This window comes from Anser anser, assembly GCF_964211835.1.
Source record: "Anser anser genome assembly, chromosome: 1".
NCBI lineage: Eukaryota > Metazoa > Chordata > Aves > Anseriformes > Anatidae > Anser > Anser anser.
In genome coordinates, this window is record NC_139720.1 from 70,052,488 (window position 1) to 70,079,409 (window position 26,922).

General features: G+C 38.4%; 1 protein-coding gene and 1 long non-coding RNA gene across 3 annotated transcripts in view; both read left to right on the forward strand.

The window, feature by feature from the left end:
• PDE3A (phosphodiesterase 3A) overlaps positions 1 to 26,922 on the forward strand; it is a 266,283-nt gene that overhangs the window by 55,782 nt on the left and 183,579 nt on the right. The gene's annotated exons all lie outside the window — the stretch shown is intronic.
• Positions 1 to 26,922, forward strand: part of LOC310893166 — an 84,977-nt gene that overhangs the window by 47,990 nt on the left and 10,065 nt on the right. Inside the window, exon 3 of the long non-coding RNA XR_014578771.1 lies at positions 1 to 25,394. This exon is cut by the window's left edge and continues 25,848 nt beyond it. This is a non-coding gene — a long non-coding RNA (uncharacterized lncRNA). The remainder of the gene's footprint in view (positions 25,395 to 26,922) is intronic.

Sequence of the window (26,922 nt, forward strand, 5' to 3'; positions counted from 1 at the left end):
TTTCTGGTTGTGATCCACTGGTCTGTCTCTTGTCCATAATCCTGTGATGACTGGAGATAGCATTACGCTGTTTTCTCTGCTGGACAGATAAGCCTAGTAAATGGAGTTTCTAGGTGATGCTACACATAAAGTATTGCTTTGGTAGTCAAAGGCCGAGATGGGCTGTTTTGAATTGCAAGCTCCCCTGAAGGTGTGGGGAAGGAGATCTGACCAAGCAGATCAGCAGAACTGAGTTACGTTTGGAGAGTAGACAGGGAACATAAGGATGCTTCAGAGACCATAAAATAGAGATACTATTTCAGAAAAGGGAAGAGCAGCTGACTATAAAAATACTTTAAATATAATCCAAGTGAAAAACAAAAGACAGGCTATATGCATATTTACAAAAAGGAGAAAATAAACCACCAGGCATCTTGCCTTTTGGAACATTTCACTGTAGGTGGAAAACATTGTTATCCTCCATGTCTGTCAAAATTTCCCATGACAAACTTAATTAAAAGAAGCCAGCAACTGTGTGCCCAAAAGTACATTCTAGACCTGGCAGCAGATGTGTGAGAATAGCTCTGATACAGAGGTTTCTGCCACTGTCTTTCCCTCTCCTTTCCCTTTCTGCTGTTGGGCTCTTTCTCTGTTTTCTGGAAGGAGACTTGGGAACTAAGTATGTTCACGGGCACAAGTCAGAGTAACCCCTTACAGCAAATAGCTCAATAATGAGGGACAAACATGAGCACTCCTAAAAATGTACAGATCTATGATTTAAGCCAGAGCTATTGAGTTTGTTTAAACAAGGCCCCTGAATGTGAAAAGAAAAACTATTTCTGGCTGACTATCGTGCAGTAACAGTGGCCATGGCAGAACTGAGCCCTCTCCAAAAGAGGGTTGGGCTCGCTGACATTAAAGATGGGAACCCACAGCATATTCAATCTGTGCAGAACAAATAATGTAGAAAAATTAATTTTGGAAATCCCAACAAAAAATTACCTTAGTGACTTGTTTTTATATTACTGGGTATTTTTTTTTTTCTATAAGCCAGTGAAATAGCACTTCAGGGGTAATTTTTGTAAAGGTATTATTGTTGTTATTATTATTATTTTGTCAAATGCAAATTTCAGCAGCATCAAAACATTTTTTTAAACAAAACTACAGAACTGTCTAGAAGGGATGCTCAAGAACTTCTTTTGCTCAAGAACTTCTTTTGCTCAAGAAGTTGAATCAGGCAAAATATTTTATACCTTGCATTTTCCTGGGATTTTGATGAATAACCCATGTTACTAATCCTGACCTTACACTTCTGCAGCACTCTAAATACAACTAGAAGAGGGTGCTCTTTTAAGACTTTTTTTTTTTTTTCCCTCCTGAAAGCAGGGCCATGTAAGCATCTGTAACACATATGATTACAGTGTAATGAAAAATTTCTCATGCTCCTTGCTGTTCTTCAGTCAGCTGATAGAGGTTGGAAGGGGGGTGGATTTATCTAGCTGTTGCATCACCAGAATGTGGCTACTGCAGGTGTAACTTTTCAGTACACAGGCTGAATGCATTTTGTATCTGAATTTGTGTAGTGATTTGTTGATGGACTGAGTTACTGCAGGCTTTCTTACTAATGTAATAAATCAATATTGTTTATGATCCTAACTGGTGGTCCTCTCTTTCTTAGTATGTTAAGTGCTTTTTATACTTCATTTGTACTTCTGTATGAAAAAACTTTTAAAACCTTTTTAGGTTTGATCAAATGAGCATCCTGTATGGCTTAAAGAAAAAGCCTCCCCCCAAGCCTTATCCATACTTTTTCTGTGATATTAGTATATCACAGAATGAATAAGGTTGGAAGAGACCTCTGGAGGCCATCTGGTCCAACAAGCTGCTCAAGCAGGGCCACCCACAGCAGGTTTCCCAGGACCATGTCCAGGTGGCTTTTGAAGATCTCCAAGGAGAGAGGCTCCACAGCCTCTCTGGGCAGCCTGTGCCTGTGCTCCGGCACCCACTTAGCACAGAAGGGTTGCCTGGTGTTTAAGCGGAATCTCTTGTGTTCCAGTTCGTGCTCATTGCCTCCTGTCCTGTCTCTGGGCACCACTGGAAAGAGCATGGCTCTGTGCTCCTTACACCCTCCTTTATTAATGCATTATCCATTTCAGAGTTGCTCTTTTTTTCTTAGAAGCAAGAGGCCATCATCATTAGATGATGACACTACTTGAAAAAAATATATATCTTTAGCATGTTGTATACTAAACTACATCTTAAAAATACTCTGTGGGACAGTACACGAAAAGATCAGTATCTTCGTGAAAACCTCAGAAACAACCATTGGAAAATAATGGAGTTATATCTGGAAATGAATGTTTCTTTAGGAAGAAAAATATTATGTGCTGAAGCATAAGGTAATTAACTTGCATGTGTATTTTCCATTTCAAGTCAGCATGGGTCTGGTCATAGTCGTCGTTTTCCTGCCTGGGTTTGGATTACCAGCCGTGACAGCTTTCACTGTTTGGGAATTCCCAACAAGATAAGCTCCTCAATCCCATGCTCTTGTAATGGAAACCAGTCTTGGTTTTGTTGTGGGAATGAGCATACAGATGCACAAAGAATATATATGTGTGAAAGAGATTTATGGCTCAAGTCTGGGCCAAGATGTCCCCAAGAACTTTGGATGCATTACCAAAGCTGCTGGTCTTCCTCTCACTGCAAATGCTAGCTGTGACTCTTTGATCTAGTATTTATTAACAAAAGTGTGCTAACTACAACTAATCAACAACCAAGGCACTTAACTCTCCCCACCTTACAGCAACCCACCTTACCAAACAAAGCAAATTTCTTGTGCCCATTCATTCTCTCTGAGGAGAGAGCTGAAGAACTAACAATGATAGTTATAATACCTTTGTGGGGAATGTGCAGGTGATGAAGCTGGTATGAGTGCCTGTTTCTTAAAATTGCCTTTTTTCTACTTTAGAACTGTCGATGCTTTTCATTTTTTACCATGCTTCATCATCTCTGAAAGTTGTGTACCGTTCTCATGTATGGCCCCATAAGCATGCTTCTAGGCAAACAGGACTGGTCCTTTAATAATTTTTCTAGCTGGAAGAACAACAGTGAAAGGGAGCTACAGCTTCGAATACGTGGTTTCTGCAATTAAAAGCTGCAGCTGTTCTACTTTTTTTTTTTTTTTTTTTTGTCTTTGTGACGCAAATCAAAGTGCAGCAATGGTATTGCCTAAGGGGAGAGAGAAAGCTACTTGCTGGCTTCCCTGTGCTGATAACTAAGCAGTGAAGACAAGAAACTGGGGCAAAGGAAAGTTCAAAAGCAGAATCTGAATATTATAAATGACTGGAGATATGCACGTGCCTCTTCTTCAGTGCAAAGGGAAATAATTCTGTGTGACTGTCAGAAGAAATAATCAGTTACCAAAAGAAAAATATGTAGGACTGTAAATTTTCTGTCACTGTAAATTTTCTGTCACTGAAAGGACTTCTGACATGTACAGTAGTTGATCTATGTATTTCCAAATAGGTTGCAGTCAGCCCCATTTTAAACAGGATTAATTTTTTACATAGTGACATCTTAAGAAGCCTGATTTCTGTCACTTACTCATTTGATTTTTTTCATTTACTTTTTCATATGTTTCAAGGTCAGCCTGGATTATGTGATCCTATGTAGTATCCTTGTGCTCTTTTTTTCTTGTGTAGCTCTCAGAATGCCCTTATAGAAGGAAATCATAAGGAAACAGAGGTATGGTAATACATTAGAAAGCAGATCTACAGAAGTAGTGGAGGTCACACAGCAGTCAGAGGGTAGAGTTCAGATGTCCTGAATCAGAACCTATTTATTGCTTTTTATGTTAACTTTTAAGATGATATGAGTGGTCATTCCACATTTGTCCATCTGTTTGCTTATGCTGTCTAAACCAAACTTCATAGGTGTTTTATTAGATAAATTTTGTGGGTTTGATACGAGACTAGGAGGAGGCTAGAGCTTCATTCAAGAACTAAAAGTGCCTGAACAGCGAATGCAAACTTCTGCCAGGTGAGCTAGTGAAGTCCTTTCTGGTGGTTATTGCTTTCTACATGCCCCAGCTCTTGCAGCAGGTGGCTTCGTGAGAGAGGAGGACTAAGACATCCAAGGATCTCCCGTGTTCTTGTGTCTCATGTGAACACTGTCCATCCCTGCTTAGTTGCTAGCCTCAGCTGCCTCTCATTTCTGTTCCCTCACCCTAAGCAAATGGGAGCACAAGTCTATTTTTCTGCCCCTGACCATCATACTCCTTCTGAACCACAGCTATCCTTGATGTCAGTGTTCCCTTCTCATTACTTTTGTTTCTTATCTCATGTGTTCTCAGTCCTGTTTTCCTCCCTTATTGCATCTCATAATACCAGTATCCATCTCTCTTTTGCCCTGTAGGGATTGTCCTGTCCTGTCTTTTTGTCGCTTTTTCTTAGTTTTCTCCAGTTTTCTCCCAGATAAAGAAAATGGTTGCCCCTTTATGTGCTTTCCATAACTGACTATTAGATGATTAAGAAGGAGAGGGAAGAAAACTGTTAAAATACATAGATTTACCATCTTTTCAGGTGTCTAATGTAGTTTAATCCCCCAATTTGGGGATTAAAGCAAAGTGTGTGGGGGGTCTTAACAGCAGTGTTGAATGTTTTAATGAGTCTTTGTAGTGGTTGTTTTGAAGTACAACTTTACTTTCATTATTTTATAACATGGACAGTGTGGTGAGCTTGTGACAGAGATGGTAAACAACATGTCTCTGATACCACAGCCCTCTCCAAGCTCTCAAATTCATGATCTAAATGAAGACTTAAGAGCAAGCTGATTTTTTTTTTCCCATGGGTAAAACAACATGTTTCTGTCATCATTCACAGTGAGCATTCAGCCACTCATATACATAATCTCGGGTCAAAAATGAAGAATCAGCTGTTGTAGATGCAATTTAAAATCAGCTGTATCATGGATAAAGTTGGGCTAGCTGATGCTGCTAGTCCTGCCTGTACTACAGTTGCCTGTGAGTCAAGTACAGAATTAAGTCAAGACTTCTTCCAGTGGTACTTACATCAACAAAACCCACATGCTATAATAGAAAACAAATCCATGTTTATTGCAAGACTGGGATTAAGATTTTTTTCTAGCTCCAGCTTTATTTTCTCAGCCAAGGCAAAACTAGATTGTAGGATTGAACAATCACCATCAACCTAACTAGTTTAAAGCGTCTGACTTAAAATAAGGAAATAGTTTAGAAATATGTTTATATGTTTGCTACTAGCAATTTTATTGATGATAAAGAGGCTTGTTGACTCCTTTGCTGGGAACTGGATTTATGTCTTGGTTTTTGTGACTGGAGGCGAGTGGAGTAAGGGTGCTTTATAATGGTACTCTTTGGGCAAGATCCATAAAGTACTCAGGAGCTTTTTCAGGCATCTGAATTTTATTAGGTAGGCCACAAATGACATAGCTGCAGTTGTTTTTACTCTTCAGTCCTAAAGCTTTATAAGATTTTACCCATGGAATCCCTTTTCTCTAAATATGCTTTCCTCAGACTGATTCCTCAGCCTTCAAATGGCTTTCTGAATTCTGCAGTTTCCTATTTTTATAGGTGGTGGCTCAACTGCATGCGATATTAGCATATTTTTGAAAGTCTTGCCTTTGAATGTAATTTTTACACTTAGATGTAGTTCAGAAGAGAATGATTCTTTCTACTTGATCTTGTAGTAGCCATAATGTCAAGTGATGGTAGGATTTTAGTTAGAACATTTCTAAGACTTCCCCACTTTGCAAGGGAAAGTTGGAGCTTCAAAATCTGCTGTATACTAAGTATTTATTAATGTTGTTTTCTAATTTTTTTTTCCCATCAGTTCTGCTGTCTTGGAATCAGTGAGGTAATGAAGACTCATTAACCTTATTATGGCAAATCAATAGCAACCCTAATAATTCCTGCTGTAAATTGCTCTCATAGGAGCTTCAAAAGCAGTATTTTTTATCTTATTAGTCATTCCTTTAAGCTGATTGATATGCCAGGGTCTTTTATCAAAAATACCTAGATGGAATACATGCATCACTAGTCTGATTTCGATAAAGTTTGAAACTTTTCCTGCTGTTTATAGTTATGGTTTATAGTTGGGTGCGAAAGACTTTCTACTGAGTTTGATGCTTACTCTCCTTTTTTATTACTTCCTGCTTCTAATCACCCTTGAACTGGATTCATCTCAGCCACAGACATAACATTTAGCATGAAAAGACCTTGCCACTATTTGTAGGATTTTCCAGGGCTTTGGTACTGATTCGTCAGCGGGCAAACTTAATGTTTGTGTTTGTATTTTTTGCAGTCATCATTGTTAAATAAAACTGAATTTGGAACATGTACTTCCTATTTTTTTAGTGAAAATTGGGTTGTTGCTGTGTCATTCACAGTCCCACTTTTCTCTGGTAGTGCTGTCCATGGGCAACTTTCAACTTAATTTCTGTGCACTTTAGACTACAGCTACACAAAGAATAGACTGCTATCAGGATCAGAACACCTTGTTTTGTGGGAGATGTCCTTATTTATGTAATTATTTATGTTTAACCATTTGCAGCGCATCTGGAGTGCTGCTGAAGTGCAGAGCCATAGTTTCCAACTGTGCAGGCACCATGAGCATTAATGCGTGGCTGGGTTGTGGCATGTTTGTCCTTTGCTAAAATAGTTTATTGAAAATTAGCAGGACTTGGTGAAACTATTCAGTTCAGCTCAGTAAAATTTATGGCCTTTCAAGACTTTGAGACATGTTTGAGACATGTTGTAGGTATACTAAAACTCAGGAAACGTAAGCATCTTCATTAATTGTCTAGCCAAAGACATTTGTAATCCTCCCACTTTGCATGCAACTTTATGTGCCTAAGTAAAGCCATCTCTGTTAATATTTAAAGAATCACTACCTTTTCTTATACCTAGTCTTGCAACTGTATTTAGAGTAGATGGCCTCATTCTCCAAACCTACATAAGTGCATTTGGAGTTTGTAAATGATTTAGACACTTTCTGAAGATAAGACCTGGTCTTCTAAATAACTTATTTTGAAACACTGCTCCAAAGCCTTTTCCTGCACATGAAGAAAGCCTTGAACAAATCAAGATTTGTTCACTGTTTGCGAAAATGCTTGATCTGCATCCAGGCTATAACACTGTAATCTGGTTCCTTGGGTCACTCACTGGAGAAGGTAAGGTCTTAGATTTGTAGAGGAAATGTTCTCACATAGGCAGCTCAGACTTGCTGTAAAGAGATATGAAAATACATTTTAATTTTATTTTCTGAGACACTATGATTTTTGAATACATACTGAAATCTTTGAAAAATATTATGGGGTTAGAAATAAATTCCAGTGGCTGACTGAACTGAAAAGTTTTCTTACCTCCTTTTCCCCCTTCTGTGTTGCTTTCTCCTCCTCTCACAGATTCTCTGATCTGTATGAATGATGCCTGTAAACAGCAACAACAAGTTTTTCTGAAACTTCCAAATAAGAGAATGAGTCCTCTGCTGGCTTGTAATCTCTCTGAAATTTGTATTTATTAGACTGTCAAATGTAGGGATGATTATCATTGATGTTGCTTTTTGGCAGTAGAATTGTGGTCAGGTATCACTTTATTACACAGCAGTTAAGCAGCTGTGTCAAACATTTCTAAACAATATAAACTGTGTGTAGGATTCCCTCCTCTAGTAGAGGTGGCAGCAACTGAAAAGAAGGTGCAACAGAAAATGTTACTGCAGCTTCCTAGTTAATTCTCAAATATTTTCTTATGCTCTTATTTCAGCTTTGTCATTAGCCTATGAGGAGACCTTGCTTAAGGTATCCCGCTTATCCATGTTTGTGTCCCTGTAATCTCACGTTTGAAAAAAAATCACTGATAACCAGATTTGATTTTTATGGAACAATGTGAGAATCTCAGGTTTATATGAACTGAAAAGAAAAAGAAAGTGAGGTGGGAGAGGGAAAGGTGACTCTCAGATCCATCTCCTCATACAGAAATCAGGGGAAGAATGGAATAGAAAAGAATGACCAAGTCCTGTTCTTAGTGGTTCAAAAATGCTAGCATTTCTGTCCAGTTCAGCTGCTGTAGGCTGGGGTGCTGAGTGCAGGAGAGTTAGCAGTGAAGTACTGGTAGTAGCCAAATCCATACTTCAGTAAATCCATACTTCAGCAAAGACATTTTATTTTGGTGTTAAATTCTCCTCCTCCAAAGTTTATGTGCATTAACTGAGCACTATATATCCTGCATATTCTGAATAATGTAACTGATGTTGCGTTGGTATGTTTTTATCACCAAGGGCAGTGTGGCTGCACCTGCTGATTGTAAGGGGCAATGGGACAGTCTTTGCACCTTGCGGCAAAAGCAATTGCTTTTAGTCCTGGCTGTGATCTCTTCTGTTTGGAAATTCAAGCAGTTGCATTAACCTGTACAAATGATGATTTGTGTGCTTGCATCTTTGGCATTTGCATATTATTTTTCCAAATTCATGCCTTTGAATGCTCAGCATCTTGTCAGGTTCTGTCTAATATAAACATAGAGGATTTGAATGCTAAGATGTTCTGTTTTCTAAATCTGTGTGTGTTTTCAAATTAACTTTGTTTTGCCTTTCTCAGTTCTTATATGAACTGCAGTTAAACTTGTATTTTTCCATTACTTTCAATGTTTGGTATTTAACTTTCTGATTTTTTTTTTGTTTGTTTGCTTGCTTTTTCCTCTTGGATAAACTCATGGGCAAGAACTTAGGGTTCCATTCCATTGTTTTTACCTAACTTACAATGTTAAAATACTGTCATAGGAGTAATCAGCATTATTTTTTTTTCCTTCCTTGCTCTTTCACTACTTAAAACTTAGGATTCTTGACACTTCAGCCTCTCTAACATGATGAGTTGGTGTACTGATTATGGAATAGTTTGTGAATTCTTACCTGTGTACATGAAATTGATTTTGGGGAAGACCACAAAGGTTAAAAATACACAGGAATCATAACTACTTTTTTTTTTTTTTTGTAATTATTAATGTATTACATCCAGTATAAACACTGAGCATGAGAGGTGAGATGTTTCAACTGAAATTGTTCTTTTTCTACTGACAGCCCTTTATCAGTCTTAGGGTTTTTTTTTTGTTTGTTTTAAATTTTCATTCTATTCTATATTTGTGTTAATGTAGTTATTTTTCATCCTTACAAGTGAGTGTTAAAATTATCTAACCATAGTACTTACATTTGTATGTGGCTGAAACTGGTCTTCTAAAGGTATAAATTAAGATAAACAAGAGATGCAAGAATTGTCATTGAGTGACCATCTTAAAAGGTATTCTAGGACATTACTACAAGATTTTCATGTCTCTTAAATGTGGCAGCCAAAACATTCACCTTTGACTTGGGTGTCTTTCTTGTGCTCAAAATAAGAAAGGTAGTAGAAAAGGAGAATGGTGTAGAATATGTGATACAGTGTATTTCTTTTTCCCCAAACGCGTTGATTTTAAATTTATTCACAGAGCAGTATGTGGCTTATTTGCAGTTCCGTGTAATTACCAAATGAGCTTTGCACAGGAGCAGACAACGGTAATCAGACAGTCGATTCCTGTGCTTGCATTTACATCTATTTTCCTATGCCATGCTACAAGAAGGTTCTGAGGACTTTCAAAGCAAAAAAACAAAATGAGAGGTGAGAACTCTGGCTCTCATTTCCATTGCCTCCAATGAAGTTCTTTTAATGTTTGCTCCCAAATGTATGCATGTGGGCGGGGAGGGGGAGGCAGGCACGCAGAACTTCTTGTGGTGATTTCTACCCAATAAGAAAACTTGGTGCACAACAAAGCTCTCAGCATGGAAAAAGCTCTGGAGCGCACTGACAGTTTTATTGACTGTCCCTTTCGTAGCGACATGCTGGCTCCCCTTGAATTGATGGCTAACAGGAGTGAGTGAATACACATGGCTTTTGTAACACAGTGATAAATTGGTGGACAGTTGGACCATGATGGCTTCAGGAGTTACGTGTTCACCATCAGTGCCCCGAGGCCATTTATGCTCTGTGTCAGTGGGGTGCATCTGAATACCATATGTCACGAAGACTAATGTCCTCGCTCTTCCTTCTAATGGGCACGGCAGGCACCACACGCTTGGAAATTTCCGTGCCTGCCTCCGAGATAAACAGTAACAGGGCCAGCTAATTGTGTGTGTTGCTAAACACCAGAGCTGCTTACTTGAAAGGTGGACCCTGGCAATTAATGAGAACCATTAATGAGGTGAACAACAAAGAAATAAAATCATTTTTTTCTTTTTCTGTGAGGGGGCTCAGTGCTAACAAATTAGGCAGGCTCTTATCTAAACTGTTTGCTGCTTCACTGTTAGGAGGGGGGGGTTGGTTAGGGATGGGGATGGAAATGCCAGAATTTTAAGAGCATTAGGCACTTGATTGCAGAGATCAGCCCAAGAAAACAGTCAAGAGAATGAAATTGCCCTCTTAACTGGGACTGAGAAATGGAAGTGTTAAAAGTGTATAATCAGCTAATATAGTGTGCAAAATCCCTTCTTGGCAAAAGATCAGGCTGCAATGTGTACACTTTAAAGAACAGGGATCCTGGTGCAATATGTGTATGAGTAAGCAAAATATCACAGAGTAAGGCTTTTGGGCAAACACTCTGTAGCACATGCTGGGTGGAGTCAATTGCAGGGATGTGCTCCAGATTTAGTGAATTTTAGAATGAATTAATCTCTGAGCTAACAATAAAGTTAAGTGCTGTTACCTATGTTTCTACAGACTTTCTCCTGCTTCCAGTTCTGCTTAGTGTAGTAGATTTAATGGATTTTAAGCTAAACAGAGCTGTTCCGTGCATTATTTCAGAAGCTGAATGCCTGTGGCTGTTGGAATGACCAGTGTTGTAAATCACAAGAAAACAGCAGCAATGCAAAGAATAAAACATACTAATTACAGACACACTTCTATCTTTTTGTAAGATTCACAGAAAGGCTGTCCATATGGTAACCGCTATGATTGTGGCTCTGTTCCTCGATGTGTTTAGAAGTGCCAAAATTACTGCACCATAGATCATCCATTGACATTTCTCCTTCCATTCAAACGTATTGCTTAAAAAAGGAGGAGATGGAAGGCTGGATTTATGGAGCAGAGAATGAGTGGTATTTGGTCTTTAAACAGAGAAGCTAAAAACTGGGAGGGCAGGACATTGTCCGTGTAAATGGAAGGCACAGAAACCAGCTGGAAAAAGAGGTGGTCGTTTCCAAACCAGGTCAAATGTACAAAAGATCATATTACATAGTCTTATGTATTTGCTTGTCTGTGCTAAAACATTCAGGATTTTTAGGGCATATTTGACATGCAGGACAAAGTTTCCCATGTTTAGTACCTATGCTCATTGAATGTTTCAGTAAATAATCACAAAGAATGAGTAGAAAAGGCCAAAAATGCACGTGTTAGAGAAGCTAGAATTAAAACCTTAATGAATATGGAATATTTGAAAACTTTTATAAATTTATATTTGTTGTAAAACTGCATTCCTGGAGCAATACTCTCCCTGGGATGTAAAATGTTTAGAGAACTTTAACTTTCAGAGCATCCCAGCAGTATAATATGGTGTGGTAGACTCTGAAACAATTTCTTCCACTGCCTCTCAATGAACGCTGTTTCAAATCTATTTTTTGTTCTCAAAGAGAAATGTTTTATTACATAGTGGCAGATTCACTACCATGCATTTATGACTTGTACTACTTCTGTTAACTTTCTTATTCTTCAAAGCATCTTCTAGCTTTAAAGAAGCTTCTTCATAGCAAGTGATGTAGGTTTTCATCCTCCCGTTACAGCCACTGAGAAAAAAATGAGAAGTTAAATTATCTAGTCGGTGAATCAGTGCTGCAATTGGGTGTGGGAGAAAAGGCCATTTCCCATACATTTATTTTAACCATAAGACTGCTCTTGCTGAGCTATGGAAGGAGATGCCACAATCTACAGTTTATCTCTGGTGTTCTGGTTTTTGTTTCGTTGTCCTGTGCCACCCCACCCTCTACCCTGATGGACAATTTTGCATTCCTTGTCTTTGATTTCTTAGCCCCCAGACTAGTTTTAAGGAGCTAAAGACCAGCTGTACTGCTGGGCTGGCAAGCAGAAATGGATAGTGAAAGGTAAGAAGGTGGCAGAAACAAAAGGCTAGCCAGCTCCTGGACACTACAGAATGGGCCCAAAGTGGGGGATTTAAAGCATGAGGCAAAAAGCTTTTCTATTTTAATGGCAGGTGATAGTAATGTTTTTCCTCACAGGCGTGATCTTGCAGTTGAGTTAACAATCTCGCAGGGGTAAGTGGTATGTTCTAGAGTGAAGAATTTACAGTCTATGGGCAGAATATAGCCCACAGCTTTATTCTATAGAGCCTGTGCTCACAGTTCAATCCTGTTCCCTGTTGCTGTTCGATTTTGCTCTTGGGTGTGTATGTGAATGTGTGGCTCACCAAGTGCTTTTGAAGGGCCCAGGCAGCCCTCAGCCTGTGACCTTCCCTGGGGAGATGTGTGGAGCAGAGGGGTGTGATGTGCCAAAGCTGATGGCAGATTTGGAGTCTAAATACCGCATTCTCCCTGGCTGCTGAGGAACTAAATTTATGCAGTGTATAATGAATTTGTGTGTTTACGCAGGAGCCCTGAAGTGGGAGGCTGATGCTGAAGGTGGAATAAGGTACGCTGCAAGTCACTTTCAGGGAGTATGTCAGCTTTCATTACATGCTACCAAGTTTGAGCCAGAAGGTTTGAGAGTAAAGGTCCCTGAATTCCAGTCTTCCAGTTAATATCAACTTTTCTTACCTGGTGTTGCTTCAGGTTGAAGATATTATTGTCTGAAATAATACGTTGCTTGATTTTAATTAATTATTTTTGAGAGCATGTTGGTTTTGTTTCTTTGATTGAGTCTAATCCTGCTTCCTGTGATAAATGGCTTTTTGTGTAATCGGTGCACTGATTACTCCATGGCACACATCTGCTAAAAGATGCCTTTGAAAGTCAGGCTAATTTGTTGAGTGAGTGGCACGCTTCTGATTACAATCTCCTTTCAATACAGAAAATGACTTAAACAAGACTTAAATTCTCTCTGTCTTTTTCAAACCTTGTTTGTTGATGGGTCGGGTTGTTTTGTTTTGTTAATTTTAATTTTTATGTATTTTTTTTCTTGTTCTTCACCCCCCTGCTCTAAATTTTCATGCTGTCCAGGTACACTTTGGTTTCTACCTAGCTATCAATAGCTATCAAACATGATAACTAGCAACTTCAGCACAGTACAGTTTGCACATAACATTAACACAATTATGAGCTAGAAAGCTGCACTACATGCAATTATAGGATTGTGTAGTCTGTCTTCAAAGCAAACCATTGGATTATTTTTGGATAATTTTTGAATTATTGCTAGAAAGGTTCATGTGCAAAGGAGTGTCCTTTCTCCCTCTGTGTTATGTATGTCTGCATCTCTCTGCTGGACGTGTGCATAAGGGCAGACTCAGTATGACACAGACTCAGTAGGACATTATTGTATCCCCTAATAAATGTCATCTTTTAAGCCCTCCCCTACCTCCTTTTATATATATATATATATATATATATAAGCAACACAGAAATGTTTTGATAGTTCTTAGGCTGAATTTTTGCTACAAACTTTCAGATTTTAGGGATGGAATTATTTTCTCCTTTATTAATATTACACACCTACCTATATGTATAGTTGTTATACTAAAACTTCTTTTATTTAACACAGCCTATTTCATTGCACAAACAGGTTGTAAACTGTGTGAACAAAAATCCCTTCTGGTGCCTGAAAGCTTTCCTGGTATCGTTGGAGTGTCAGATCCCAACCAATCTTTCTTAGTGCTTTGCAAGCCTGATTTTTCAAAGAGGGTAGATATAGGCAATTGTGCCTTATGGATGTAGGAACTGAAAATTGGAAAGAGGGCTTTAATTTATTCATACTTCAGTGTAAGCAAATGGTGTTGCTCAAAATGGAAGCTGGGTCCCCTAATTCTATCTAATGCTGTAATCAGTATGTCACACAGCTTCCATACATAAATTTGTCTATATTTTACAAATATATAAAATGCATAAAATGCTTCCTCTGAAGGTTTGTTTGACCAAAGGAAACTATTGCTATTTATGGGAACAGAACCCCTAATAAGGTTGAAAAAAAGTGGTCTAAAGACTGGGCAAAACTTTGCATCTTTATTTTTGCAAATCCATGGTAGTCATTGGAACAATCCTTTTAGCATGATCTGGCATGTGCTCTGCCAGTGATGTGGCACTGGTTTCAGACACAGCAGCACAGAGAGGCCTCAGGATAGCTATTCCCTCTTACTGGTGCACTAGAGTTATTGCTAAAATGGGGTGTCTGGCAGAGAAAAGTATATATGAAATGTGGATAGAGTTGGGTTAAGTGGATCTCTTTGTTGCTTATTAGAAGAGCTACAGATGGAGGAAAAACTTGAGATTTCCAGTAAACTCAGCTTATTCTTTTTGGCATCTGGTTATTTTATTTTATTTTATTTATTTATTTATTTATTTATTTATTTACTTTAAAGAAGAGCTCATTACAAAATACAGTTGGTCAGGTACTTGTATTTTTTCATTCTCAACCAAAGAAAGTTGAAAGGTCTATAGCATTCTTTGTGCTTTCTTATGGGTTTATTTTGAAGTTTTTCCATTGTATTTCTATTTTTTTTCCTTTTTCCCATAATAAAGTTTGAATTTGGAAGTGTGTGCGAATTTGAAGTAGCAGACTTAATGATCGTCTCATCTGGCTTTCTAAAATAGTGCAAGGCACTGAGTCACTTCTTGCCACTAATAAGTTGCGTCATTTTGCCAGGATCAGAATGTTCCAGTCTCAAAGCAAATAGTTTTAACAGTGAAAAGCCAGTTGTTACCATATGTACGTGTGCGCATGGATATATACATATCTATCTATAACACAGAAATGTGGAAATATATATATATATGCACACACACAAATATGTCTTCCTATGCAAAGATGATGATCAATCTTGTTATGCGGGGGCAGTCAATTAAAAATCACCATCTCTTTCCACTTCATCCCAGCCTTCAATTTCTATAAGGGAAGAGAGATAAAAGAAAGAAATTCAGACCATAATATTTTAAAGGTCATCATAAGCACGAGTGAGGAAAAAATAAAAAAATAAAAAAGCGGAGTGATTCTACGGAGAAAAAAAAAAAGTAGGGGGAATACTGACCTCATCAATTTAGTGTGTTTTTATTTCCAACATGTCGATGCATCATCTTTTAGATCCAGTTTTGAAGTGATCTCTGCTGTATTTCTGAGTTTTGTTGCAATGCTCTAAGGTAAATTCTGCAAAAAGTCATGCATGTTCCTGTTCCTGTTTGTGTGCAGATGTTTGCTGTGCTGAGCATTTGATATGTTGATTTTGCAGACTTTATCAAAGGGGAATGAAAAGCACCATTTTTATGCTGATTATTTTGTGTCTATTTATTTTCTCATGCTTTGCCAGCAAACCTGGTTCGTTTTGCCATCAGGATTTCATCAGGCTGAGTAAATGTTAATGTTTTAATGGCCCAAATGGTAGAAATTTCCCCTCAGATGGGAAAAGCATACTGCAGGGAGAAGCCAGCAGTATGTGACGTGGACAGACAAGACAGTACAGCTGTGCAGGGACTCACAGGCAGAGAGGTTCAGGTGCTGGGAGAGGCAAGGAGGGGTTCGGCAGCTGGGGCTAAGGTAAGGGCAAGCCTTAGCCATTGGCCAGAGATGGCTCTGATTTATTCCTAGTAAGTGTGCTAAACCCCTGGCAGGACAGTGAGAGTGGCAACACTCTGAACCCTATCTGAGAGAAATCAGTTTTTAGGGCTCCAGGAGCCTGTACCTCATTGCACTGAGACCCCAGGACTTCTGTGACTTTGTTCCCTGTCTCTTTGCCAATGCTGACTTGAGCAACCTTCCATTCCTGCTTTTGGCTCCCTGGTTTAACAGAGAAGATACACAGTCTGTGTGCAGGAGAGACCACCAAACTATGATCCTAAGATAACTGCTAAAAGCAAATGAAGGGATGGTTTTATTTGCTGTTTCAAATCATCCTAACAACTCATGGGCTATGGTTATTAATGAATTATCAGGAAAGTCTCCAATAGCTATACCTTTATGATAGTGTTGAGAGAGGTGAATGCTGAAAAATTAAAGGAGCAAGAGGTTACAGAGAATATCAGTTGCTGCTCTGGAGAGCCCGAGCTGAGCTGGAGGGCAGAGGGTGGCATTTGTCAGGTTACTGAAGGCCCTGTACTGTTGATATAGTTTTGGTCTTCGTGCTGACAAGTTCTATAGCAGCCCTTGGTTGTATTTTCTACTTACGGAGTCTCTTCAAAAAATAGATGTGAAAAGGCAGATGACCAGTATAGCATGAACATAGGGAGGTCAGTGACCTGCTTCCCTTAACAGTAAGTCTAAATATCAGAGTCCAAAGGAGGGTAAGGTGGTAATCAGTACAAACACTTAATATGGAGGAAAAGAGAACCTAGATATCTTCCCCTTAATAAATTCATGAGAGAAAACATAGCAAGCAATGGGTTTAAAAACCTCTCGAAGTAGAGAGAGACTTATTGTATGGTAAAGCTCTATGGCCACTCAGTGGGTGACATCTGGTAGGGATCAATGTTTTTATTTCAACATTGTTACTTTCTTACCTTAGCTCATATGCCTGATACTCATACAATCTGTCTACACAAAACTTGTAAGGAACAAAAAAAAAAACCACTATTTTTTTCCAGCGTAACATGGGCTATCTGCACCAATAATCTGTGCATGGAAAAGCAATTTAATGGTACATTTCTCTACTGTGATGTTTTGAACAGCTGAACTGCCTGGATCAGCAACAAATTGCAGTGCTTTCTGGATCAAGGTAAAAAGTCCAAGGAGGTATGAGAGCCTCTGACGTATGGTCCTGCACAGCTACTTTGCATCAGTGGAGGTCATACATGCGTGATTGCTCCTTGCTCCTGTGGGTGGCAGGATGATGCTCTTCTAGAAGATATTTTATCTTGTGCTTTGATGCTCTGTGTAAGGGTCTTATAAAAGCCTTCAATAGTAACAAAGGATTTTGAGGAAAAAAAAGTAAGTCATAGGTAAGATTGCTGAAACCCCAAAGACTTGACAGATAGATTCAGGTTAGATATAGAATGTATATTTTACATGGTTGTTTGATCAGACACATTTTCCAGCTACCTCAGCTGGAAAAATCACTCAGCAAATTTTGAAACAAACAAGAAGTTTTGATAGAAAAGAAACACAGCTACACTTTTCCAGCCAAGTATATTATGAATTATTGTGATATTCACCTAAATGAGTGATATCATTCTGAAGTTGTAAAAACACAGAAACAAGCCTTTAGGTTGTATATACCTCTTAATACATACCTGTTATACCTGTACCTGTATATGCCTGTGAATGTTAAACAATGTGTATACATTGATTTTATATTGTTGTTGTTTTTCTGTGTACATTTATAAATCTTTTCCTAAACTGTTTTTCTGTGTACATTTATAAATCTTTTCTTAAGCTGTTGTCACTGGAAATTTTCTTTCAAATGAAAGCAAATATTTCCCTATTGTTACCTTTCAGTAGGTGTTGGGATTTCTGTGGGAAAATCGCAAATATTGAGAGTCTTCTAGTAGTACTGTGACAGTGATTCCATGCAGAAATAGAGCCCAACCATCCTGCTTTTCATTGTGTAATAAAATGGGAAGTTGTAGTATTTAATGCTTTAATATTTAATTGTCCAGAAATAGAAGCACATTTTATGTAATTTGGGTGTATTGTGTTATCTTGCTTGCAAATATTGGTGTTTGCCTTCTTTGAATGGAAAATGCATTAAGTTCATGAATTATTTATTTTAAAGTTGCATGAAACTCATTTTCCTGCTGTTTGTATAATATGTGCTTTTTGCTATGTCCTCTAAGAGATTTTAAGCCTGTTGGCTATTTGTAGCCAAATTTGTCAGACAGTAGAAGTGAAAAGAATTCAGTTCTTACAAGTTGTGTGTGGGGGGAAAAAAAAAAAAAAAAAGGTTTCTGGGGAAAAGAGCGAGAAAGGGACACAATTTAATTCCTTCCCTCTCACAATGTAGGGAAGAAATCTAAGGTGACTTCAGCTTAAATATTCCATGAGAACATCCATGTGGAACAGGAATGTTTGTGTTCCTTGGTCATGGGATAAAGCTTGGGCTGTACTGCATGTGTGTTAACAGACAAGGGGCTGCAGACAGGTTTCCATAGGAAAGCAAACTCTCTTAGCATTGTGGGAATCTGCTTGTCCATGCTGAAATGGTATGTTGAGAGGTAGAAAAACAGTTCGTGATTCTGAGGCAGAACAGTGTTCAGAAATGGTGAAGTTGTGCAGAATCCTGTCTGGCTGTTGCTGAGTTAGCTGGAAGTACTTGTGGTGTTATCATTATAGTGGATACACATACCTGACCCAAAGTTATCTGTTTTCAGAGAGTAGCCTTACAGTGAGTTTGTGGCAGAGTGCAGGAAGTTATTTATTGTACAGCTGTTTTAAATTGAAACTTTTGAGGATAATGGGAGAACTCTCCATCTCCTCTCATCCCCCTCAAGTTGTCATGCAAGAGCACGTTTTCCGTGACTCCATTCTTATTTGAACATCAGGATATTGCATAAGCCTCTCTTGGGGAAAATAGAATATGCAGAAGCAGAAAATGACCTATGCCCACCCACAAGGGCTATGAAATGCAGCTTCACATATAGCGTCAATAATGAAGAACATTAGGGGAAAAATGAAAACTGTGGTCATTTGAATGTTTTAATTAGTGGGGGCGGCAATATTCAGATCCAGGTTCTCACGCTACTTTCTGCACAACCATTGGTATACCTCCTAATCTCTCTGTGCCCTTCTCTCTCCTGCTTTGAAATAGAGCTTTCCTTTCTCCTCATGGCAAAATGTAATGCGCAGGGGGAGGACAGGATAGGAAAGTGCATTGTAGATTTTTGTTGTTGTTTTGGTTTTGTTTGTCTTTACCTATAGAAACATAGGTGAAGAAGTCATTAAGGAAAAATGTAAATAAACAGGCTAAGCTGTTAGGCAGCTTGTGCAAATTACAGTTTACTTTGGAAAAGTAGCTTTGGTGGCAATATTGTATGACAAGCTTCATCCTATACAAGAAAAGATTAATGCTTGGTAAATTTACATAATTGCTGCTAAGGGCAAGCATTCCTAGTTCACCCTGCATTCCTGTCAAAATAATCTATAGTTCTGAGTGCTGTGCATATTCAGGTAACGCAGTCCTTTGCTGTGTGATCTCTGGTTCAGCATTGCAGTTGAAGTCAGTGACCACGTTCATTTGAATGTCAAGACAAATACCTTCAGGTTTTTCAGAATCAAGAATTACGCTTTTGAAGCATTTCACAAACTGTTTATGCATAATTTAACCTTCTCTGCCTGGAAAGTTGTAATCTCTGGGTTGAATGAAACAATTCTTTAATACCCTGTACTAGTGCTAGGGGTGTATGGGCAAGAAGAGCAGGCTCTGGTCTCTGATCAGAGTACAGCCAGACCACTGGATGTGTACAAAGATACATTTTTCACATGGGTGTGCACGTATGTTGAATCCCTAAGAGAGAAAATGGTACCTCTGCTCATGAAAGCAGAATTGGCCACTTTCACATCTTGCATGTTTTCAGATCAGTAGTCCACTGGGATGAAGCTGCAGCTGTATCCTGTTGGAAGCAGAAAGGTAGTGGTGAAGGGGAGCTGAAGTTTAGTTTGGTCTCTTCTGGCAGTAAACTAAATCCCACAGGCAATAAGAGGTCTTAGTTTTCTCTCCTATTCCCTGTCTTTGTCTTTCTTCTTCTGGAGAGCAGTGGAGAAGTCTGTTGGCCTATGGAGCAAAACAAGGGCGCATTGCATCCTTTATAACCCTCAAAATAGAAAAGTGTGTGTGTTGGGGGTGTGGGGGTGTGGGAATTGACAAACACAGAGATGATTACACTCGAAAGGCTCATTTCTTTCAAGTGCAAATGAAGGGGATCAGTTACCCAATAAGCCCTGGCACCTGCACAGCAATTAAAAGGCATATTTACACCATAGTGAGAATCAGCACAGATAGTGAAGTATCAACAGACACTTCATTGATTTTGTGTCTAATTTCAGGAGGGAAAACAGGCCTTTTAAAAGCTGATGTCTGTTTGAGGCATTATCTTATCATCTAGTTGAAGAATGTCAACTGACAAATTGAGAGAAGATTGTCTCTTCCTCTCTTGAAAGGTATCTCTCCTTAAGAGACAGCCTGACTACAGCCCGACTGCATAGTGCAGAAAGAGGAGCAGCCTGAGAGAATCTAGTACTATAAATCATTTACCTGAGATAAAATTTTGATAAGCATTGTGGAGAAATTGCCTCATTGTTTTATTATTCCAGTTAATATGAGCTGGCACTCTGTGTTTATTGCCCCTGCAATTAAATTTTATGGAAGTTCCTCAAAGGGATGCGCTTGAATCTAGTACTTAATGACTGCTCCCTCTGCCGGTATAACAGCTTGTAACTGGAGTAACTTCACTTTTCTTGCATGAATATTCATATACAACCTGCATATATCAGGCCTCAAATTGACTTAGTTAATTGACTTACTTGCAAAGCAACAGCGCTTAAAGCCACTCAAAAATCTAGGCTAATGTGACAACTAAAATAGCAGGAAAGAAATCTGAAAATCATGAGAGAAAACCTCAGCTAACATAAGACTTAGTGTAGAAGTGCAAGCATTGAAAGTTGAACAAAATAAGGAATTTGCAGCCTGCTTGGGATTACCTCATGGGGTTGCCAGGGATTTGCAGACTTAAATTTCACTGGAATGGTGGTTGTTTGGAGGAATACCTCAGATCTTCATGAGAACTGACTGCACCGGTACAAAATGGAAAGTGCCTGCTTTCAAATGGCAGCAGATTGGGAACTTGAGGGTTTTGAACAAATTGCATTCTGTTTCATTCAAATTTAGGTTCAAAAATGAAGTCTAAAAAGTCTGATGTAAATTAAAGGTCTTCCAATATGAAACAACCACAAAAGAAGTGTAAACATTAGTTCCTCTGTCTTTCAGCACTGGTTAAATTTTTGAATGTGTAGAGCCTATGGCAGACCCAGCAGAGGTCACACGATAGAATGTGTATGGTGTGTTTCTGTTCACCTGGCAGAATTCCCTTCCAAATCTGCTCTAACTAGGTTTGCTTTGGTATACTGTAGTTCTGGTCTTGCTTGTAGGACACATATGTTATTCTGGATTTTAATATTGCCAGTAGAGGAGAATTGTAACAGCTTCTTTTCCTACTCCTTATATTCCTGCTGAAGTCTCAAAGCCTTGTGTTAAGGCAGGGATCAAAATTATGCTAGTCAAACAGTATGTATTGTGGGTCTGACTTCAAAGCTGTCAGAGAGCATGAGACCAGCCACGAAGTCTTAACATTTTATGTATTATCAGACTTGGTTCTTCTCTTTTCCCTCCTGCTATTTATTTTTTAACTCTCTTAAGAAGCAAAATGCCTTTAAAAATATTTTTGTTTAAATTCTGATCTTTTAAAGACAAAGTAATGTGAAAGCAATACGTTTTTGACTGTTTGGATAGTAAGCATTTATGGGGCACACCAAGTCTCTATCTCTGTCAAGCACATGGTGTACACCTTGTACACTAATGAGAATCATTAACTTGAAACCATTGTAAAAAAAAAAAAAAAAAGGTTATCTTCAACAGAGATAGGTAAGGAGTCAGGAGGATGGAAACACTACAAAAGAATGTTTTAAGTAGGTCATTGATAATACTTTTTATGGGTATGATTGAGTAAAAACACAGAACACTTTGGCTTTGAACCAGAACAGCTCTTAACTGTGAGAGTAAAGCCTGAAAGTATAGAAAGGAAGACTGCAGTTATTTCAGTGAGGTGTTGTTTCCTTGCTCAAATTTGAGCACCTGCTCACACGGTTTTGTGGAATGTGGCCCCTCTTGGGTAGATCCTGGGGAGGGGAAGGATGAGAAACTGCAAACCCTCTTAGCTCTGTTTGCCTTTGTGACATTTGGCTGTCCTTTGTTTGGCATATCCTAAATGGACTTCTTGCTTTGTCCCTATGTCCTCACTTGAATAAATCTGTCCTGAACGTGTTGAAACATTTTGTTTTTTGCAGACAGGGATTCATTCCTGGTCATGCTTCAGTGGAGTTCCACAAAGGGTGAAGTCGTGCCAGATGTTTTCTAGCATGTCCTTCTCGTAGGTCAAGGGATCTTCCTGTGTGCTTAGTTTGTAGCAAAGTTACTCATTCCCAGATGCTTTCTTAATAGCAACCCTGTCATTTGTGATCTTATACCTACCTATATTTGCATTCTCAGCTTAAAACACAAGAGGTTGAAAATTTAGATTTTGCCACTTAATTTTCTATGAAAAAATAAATTATTTTGCCATAATATGGCAAAACTAGTTGGCTCATTGAAAAGAAATAACTTAGATTTCCATGGTTGACTTGTCTGTTAGTTTGTTATAATAGCATATGATTTGTATCACTATGCATATAAATAAATAAAAAATGACTTTTTTATTCTGGGAATAAATGGACTCAAAAGTGTCCAGAGGATGTGAAATGTAATGGGAGACAAAGAAACAAATACAGTAGGCTACAGTGAAAGCCTCATTTCTGTTTTCATAATTTTATTATTTGTTCAGTAATGGAAATATGATGTGGGTTAGTTTTCCAGAAAAATCTCCAATTCCCTCATAGACTTTCTGTGAGGTAACTCAGACTTGTCAAAACCTGACCTATTTTCATGCTGCTGTTTAAGTGTACTCCTAAGCTTTCTTTTAGTAAAAGAAGTTAGCTGGCTTTAAATATGATGAATTGAAAAAAAAAATAAATAAATAAAAGAAGAAAAGTTCTATTTGTTAAATTCATTGCCTGAATGGAGCAAATATTATAAACAGCATACTGTGTGGTTTATTTTGATATACAGATAGGCCAGATAGGAGAAGCAGTTATAACTTAGTTGCCTCTTTTTTTTTCAGTTGCAAAAGAATCTGAGGACTTAACATAAAATTCTTTAGGCTGGGTAGTTGTTGGTGCATGGTGACAGTGTGCTAAATCTAAAGGCATAGCTTTCTAAGAGGAGATGCACTCAGTGAAAAAGGGGAGAGAAGACTAAGTAACTTAGGGAACAACTGGTAATTTATCTTAAGATTTTTCCTTAGTAACCTTTTGATATTTTCCATAGCCATGAGTTGGCACTTTTAGGTCTGACTGTACCAAACGTTTTCAACGCGCTGAATGGCTGCACATGGCGGGGTGCAGAGCTAGCAGCCTTTAGCCTGCATTCTGCTGGCATCTGAGACAAACAATAGTTTCCACTGAAAAATGTGGGCAAACCAAAGGTGAGAAAAATATATGAAGAACAGATTTTGTTGCTGTTGGAAGCTTATGAAATTGGGTGTTTAACTCCTTTGGTTAGGTTTGTGTTCCTCCATTTGATTGTGGGGATCTGATGTTGGTTATATTACTGCATTTAGGATTGTTCTCAGCTGCTGTAAATTCAGTCTGTTTTTTATAATAGCTACATGTGAGTGCATTTTCTCTTGAGGTCCCTTCCAACCTGAATCATTCCATGAACCTATAAGCTATTAACTGCTTGTATTTGAAACTACAGAATCTTTGTGATCATTAAGAAGGTCTTTTGGTGGTTGTTGAGAAAGGTAAATAGAGGTATTTACTGACATTTCCATCATGGTGAAACATTAAGAAGTTGTATGCCTTCTCTCTTACTACCCCTATAGTACAAGGGATACTGCCATGTCACTAGTTAGTTATGTTTTAGTAGGCCACTGGTGGATTTCTTCTTTCAAGAGCTTAGCCTACTCGCTAGTTAACGTCAACTTCAGTTGTCTGCCCAGGGAACATGTTCCTCTTGCGCAGAAGAACAATACAGGGGGAAGGTGTTGCAGGCCTATGTCGGAAAACTTGCTTGTGAAAACCACTGCAGTTTCTCATTTTATTGCAAATAGGAAATCCTCTAGCAAAGGTGTTTGGAGGGTGTATCTTCTACAGTGCATGACAAGTCTGGTGAATGCAAGGAAGCAAATGTAGACTAAAAGCAGACAAGGCTTCAGTCTGTTTTTGATGACAATTGAAATGGCAATCAGAGTGCTTTTTTTTTTCCATGACTAAAATACATACTCTCAGGGCTGTCGTATAAGCTTGTGATTGAGGGAGTCTGTGAGCTACATCCGCTAGATCCAGAGGCTCAAAAAGGCAGAACTGGTAATTGATTTTGCATGTGCATTTTTTTTTTTTGGGGGGTGACAGGGCTGAAATAGCTCCCTTAGCTCTTTGTATGTAGGTTAAATGTGTTTGAGCAGGACCCTGAGCTCTTTTGTACTTGCCATCGATCTTGCAGAACATTATGAAAATGGGAGAGGCAATTGTGTGAATTAAGGCTTAAGTGAATAACAGGGTTAGGGGAGAGATTCTTGTTATCAAATGGTCTTGTTATACAAATGGTCTCCAGTGATGTCAAGTAATAAATTTTGGAGGCTGTTTGAGAAGACAATATAAGGGAACGTAACAAGAAAAGCACATATTAGGTTACAGTGGGATTTGAGGACACTGAAGCTATCCGTCCTCATGATTTTCAGTGAGTGGTAGGTTTTCCTCTTGTCATCCTGTCCTTCCTCCTTGCACTTTATCTAATCTGAGTCAAAATAAAATCAGAGGTGTGAAATCTGCATTGCTTTCTGTAAACTCTGAAATCCATTCTGTAAACTGCCCAGGTGTTGTTTTAGTCTGACACATTTCACCCATGCTACTGCCTCTGGCTCACTTGGCCATTTCAGCATGCAGCCACAGAAAAGGAAAGAATATATGTTCATTGAAGAAAAGCTGAATTTCAAAATATCTGTTGAGATTACTAGAAACAGTTGAACAAAAATTTTAAATGGGCTTGATAGCGTTCTTTTAAACCACAGATTTGAATTATTGTTACTTCATGTTGAACTGGCAAATGGAATGCCCAGAGAACAAATTGGCCACGACTATGTGATTTGATCAACATTTCATAATATATTCTTTGCATCATAAGGATTCTTTTCTTCATGATTCTTTTTTAATGTGTTTGTATAAATAAAAAATCTTACAGTACATGAAATACAGCATCAGTATAGTGGACTCATTTTTTCTCTGCCTATAGGTATAAATAGAACAATGATGTCTTACTCTGTTTCCATGCATCATTCAAACATTACTTCTCCTTTCCAGGTCACAAAGCTTCCCCCCACAGACTGTTTTTTTGGAGCACTGTCACAGTGCTCAAGAACACAGAAGTCTTTGCAGCTGAAAGTAATGCCTCATTGCAGGATGTCAGCAAGGTACAAAATAATGAAAATAAAATTTGATTCAGAATTGTAAGATATCAATTGTAAGATATAATTTCAGGGGAGGAAAAAAAAAAAAAGCTTCCTTTCAGGAGTGACTCATAGATGATGTTGAATTTGAGGGGGCTATTTAATTTTATTTTTCCTGTGGTTGTTCTTAGGAAGTTTTACTGAAGGGTGTGGTAAATATTACACAAAAGCTAGGAGTATATGGTAGAGTTGTCTTCAAAATGAATTTTCATGAGGAAATCGTGATATTAACTTTCACAGAATCAGAAGACTAACATGCTCATATGACTGCAGTGGAGTTGATGGGATTTTGATAGATGAGAACTGGGCCTGATGATGGTTATCTACCAATTGAATCATAGTGGGTTTCCCCATTGATCAAAGAAATGGGTCTGTGGCTTTCTGGCACTTCCTGTGGGTTGGCTGCTCCGTATCCAGCAGAAATGGACAGGTTTCTTGTAAAATCTTTTGACATTTCTCTGAAAACTTAAATCACCCTGAGACCTCCTTTTGTATGTCCTTTGTAGTGAGGTTGTTTCAGTATGAATGCTTTCTTTTGTATTTCACATTGAGATCTGATTCTTCTTAGGGCAAGGTTTTGGACTGGATGACCTCTGGAGGTCCCTTCTGATCAACATTATTCTGTGATCATAGAATAATAGCTGATGCTTTTGTACAGACAAACTGCTGATGCCCAAATAGGGTGGGAGCACTATCTGTACCTTAGGTATTTATGTACAAGGTATTATGCACAAGTCTGTGCTCTAAGACTAAAAGCTGAAAATCTCATTCAGTCATGCAGTACACATCCTTAATGAAGGTAAACAAGAGTTCATTTTAACCACTGGGACAGAGGCAGCTGGGGGACGGGCTGTTCTGCTGCATATGCTGAAAGGAGATTGAGGCAGTTAGGCAGTGGTGGGATTTCAAAGGCATCAGTCTTATGTGACAAGTGTTGCTTTGAGTATGTGTGGTGCCACTTTAACATGTGATCTAGACACTACTTTTCAGCACAGATCTAATTTTACTTATTTATTTATTTATTTATTTATTTATTTTTGCCACAGTATACTTGAAAGTTCATTTACAACTCAGAAAATACTTTTAGACTTGAATAATAATAAAAAAAAAAAGGTTACCAGACCTCTTCGCTTTCCTGAATAAGCCATTTTTATTTACTTGCTATCAGCAGTTTTAGTAGCTGAGATTTTTTTTCCCATGCTAGCTTCAGGAGTAAGTAATTTAATTGTGGCTTCTAAACAGATATACTTAAAAAAAAAATGTAGCCAGAAGTAACAGATCAAAAGACAATCGCTGTTTTGTTATGTGTTTGTTAGGCAGCATCATCCTCCCTCCCTTCTCCTTTATTTGTCCGTTGAAAACTTCTTCAGGTGTCTTTTTAGAGGTGTGCCATTCTGGGCAACCAGTGGAGAAAAAGAAGAGTTCTGCATGTCTTTTTTCCCTTTTTTTTTTAAAGCTCAAAATCAATGTGAATTGATTGTGAACCCTAAAT